Source organism: Herpailurus yagouaroundi, unplaced genomic scaffold, assembly GCF_014898765.1.
Source record: "Herpailurus yagouaroundi ecotype Mexico unplaced genomic scaffold, PumYag 142, whole genome shotgun sequence".
In the NCBI taxonomy this organism is placed as follows: domain Eukaryota; kingdom Metazoa; phylum Chordata; class Mammalia; order Carnivora; family Felidae; genus Herpailurus; species Herpailurus yagouaroundi.
This window is the reverse complement of record NW_024412397.1, coordinates 11,980,943-11,984,209: the sequence shown is the minus strand read 5'-3', so window position 1 is coordinate 11,984,209 and position 3,267 is coordinate 11,980,943.

Below are 3,267 nucleotides of genomic sequence, written 5' to 3'. Positions count from 1 at the left end.
AGAAAGTGAGAAGTGGTAATAACATGTAAAACAAGATCTTTTCTGTATAAGCTTAATATAATTTTTCTTTTAGTGAATGAAAAAATATGTACTGTTTTTGTTGTTTATGGCTCAAAGTGTTTTCATAACAGACAATTCCATGTGTAGGCCTATAGCATGCTGAAGAAATCATAGAAGAATTGCCATATTAGCATGAAGTTTCCGATGAATGAGCAGCCGTCCTAAAGATAATATTCACATCCAGCAACAGAAATGAAACTAAGATAGAGAAGTGACTATTGATATATTCAAAAGCAGGAAACCTATAATTAAGATGTTTTAAATCTAATAGTAAGTTTAAATCAAATGTCAGAACCCCAAATCGAAATGCAAAGATTACATAATCTGGACAACAAACTGGCAACAAACAAAACAAGTGATTAATTTTACTGACAAAGGAAGAACAGAAAACAAATCAAGAGAAATAGTTACTGATCATTGTTTTCTCCTAAGTAATCTTAAGGAATTCCCAAGAAAAAAAATAGGCTAATTTTTCTTTCTTTACTCTTGAATTAAAAAAGCAAAAGGAAAAGAAAACTCAACAAACGTCCAAGGATTGGCGTCTTTTCATTAAATATTATAAATATCCAATTAGCCATTTTAATATCAAGTCTCCTGGTGTTTATCTAGTTCTGGTTGTGTTCAGTTGTGTTTTTCATTGTTTGTTTGCTATTTATAGCACGTTATTTAGCTAAAAATTGTCTTTGTTATGTCTTCTAAGTCGTTGATACTTTGTTCAACTTCTTCATGATGTTCTTTTCTTCCTGTTCAAGCATCTTGTTTTATACATTAATGATCACATGGTCTGTCATTTTGATTCTGCTCTTTGTTCTAATGAAGATTTCAGCTACATAGTTGCATTCTTGTTTTCCTACACATTTCTTCTGTCCTATGGATATTTTAAAATCATTCATAGTTATTTACATGGTTTTTGTTTCCTCTGGATTTGAATTTATCACCTTGCAGCTCATATCCATTTTATAATTCAGTGAAATTTTACTGAAAGCCCAGAACAGACATTTTCTATATTTTCCTTCCATTTCCTTCAATATATTTATTTCAAAAGTGTGTTGTCTTCTGCGTTGGCAGTACTCTGTTCCTTCTTCACGTTACATCTTTCTCTCCTTGCTTGTACGTACTTATACTTGATGTTGTTTACCCTCAGGTTGTAGATCTTCCTTTTGGTTTCCCTCTGGTTTATAAGCTTGTTATTCCAATCTTCCTTTCTGATCTTAAACTCCCCAGTTACCTTATTGTCAATAAGCTGTGTCAATAGCTACTGACACCCTGCCAGGCAGCTTGTTGCCACATGCTTCTAGCTGTTAGTTGAAACTTCATTGGGATACATCTTTATCGGAGTCTTTTTCATGTCTGGCCCCCATGAAAGATACTATCTTTGGCCATGCTCCTCCTCCTCCCTGATGCCGTTACCTATAGTGTTGTTTTTAAGCCATGCAATATTTCTCTGTTTTCACTACCTTTAACCACTGTGTGATCTCTGACCCTCCCAAGGGCCAAAGCCCTAACATGCTGCTTGCTCGTTCTCACAAGTAAACGTTTTCCCAAATGCTTGTGGTCTTTCCTACCTCAGCCCTTGCAAGTGTTCCTACAAAATCTCCTTTCTTTCCAGTAACACTGATTTTTATCAGTCAGGGCTCGTACACTGACGCTCAATGCCCATTGCATATGGCACTCAAAATTTCTTTGGCCAGTCTTTTGATGCTTACTAAAAAGTTCTAAAGTTATCTTAAATTATTTTGGTGTCATTTACTATCTAATTGTATCAAATTATTTTCATTTAGCTTGCCAACTAGCTTTAGAGTATTCATTTATTTCCTTGTTTCTTATTTGTGAATTCAATCACTAAACCATTATGGAGGGCCCACCAATAGATTTTGATTACCAAGAGAAACATCGGGAATTATTTGTTAGTAAGGGATGGAAACTTGACTGGAACTAGCCTAAGTAAAATGGATACTATATAGATTAAAATAACAATGTACAGAAAAGACAGGAGCACCTGTCCTTGAAAATCCTCAAACCAGTGGCCATTATGGAAATCTTTCTCCTTTCCCCCAATATATTTCCAGTCTCTTTCCCTTTGTATATCGGCTTTATTCTTTTCCAGGGAAGATTTATTTCTTCCTCCCAAAAGTTGCCGACAGTGTGTATTCTCCTGTTTGGTTGAGTGTTCTATAGATATCTTTTAGGTCTAGCCGAGTTATATTGCTTAAGTCTTCTGTTTTCCTATTGATCATCTGTCTTCTTTTCCTGTCATAACTGAAAATAGTATATTGAAGTCTCAAAATATTAATGGTTAAAATTTTTTTTCTCCCTTTAGTCCATCCAGTTCTTGCTTCATGTGTTTTTGGGTAATGTTGTTGGGTGCCTGTTTATGTCTTTTATCATTATTTAACATCCCTTCCTATCTTCAATACTATATATACTATAGTATTCAATAATATATATATGTTTTGTTTTTTAATTTATTCTGTCTTATACTAATATAACTCCTCCAGTTTTCTTATATTTCTACTTGCATGGCTTTTTCTATACTTTGAGTTTTACTCTATACTTTTACTCTTATAACCTATTTGTATTTTTGAATCTATACTGTACCTCTTCTAGACGCCCCCTCCCATACACACAGCATCTCGATTTTTGTCTAGTCCAATAAATGATGCCTTTGATTGGATTGCTTAGTCCATTCACATAGAATGTTATAGATACAACTGGATTATGATTGCCATTTTACTTTTTGTTTTCTATATGCTTATGTATTTTTGGTTTCTCTATCCCTCCTCTATTGCCCTCCTTTTCATTAAATGAATATTTTCTAGTGTTACGATTTAGCTCCTTTAATGACTTCTTCACTGTCTTTTCTGAGTTATTCCTTGTGGTTAATCTAGGGTTTACCATATACATCTTATCAGAATTGATGTCAGATTTATATTAACTTAATTCTAATGAGGTATTGCTCTTATATAGCTATATCCTTCTTCTCCCATAAATGTTATTATTATTATTATTATTATATGGTAGAAACAGTAATACATTGCTATAATTATTACTTTATGTATTATTGACAGAAGGTGATCTTGTACATGGTATAATATGTTGTAACTACGCCTGTCCCTGTCAAACTTAATCATTTATAAAAAGAAAAAGAAAAAGAAAAAGAAAAAGAAAAAGAAAAAGAAAAAGAAAAAGAAAAAGAAAAAGAAAAAG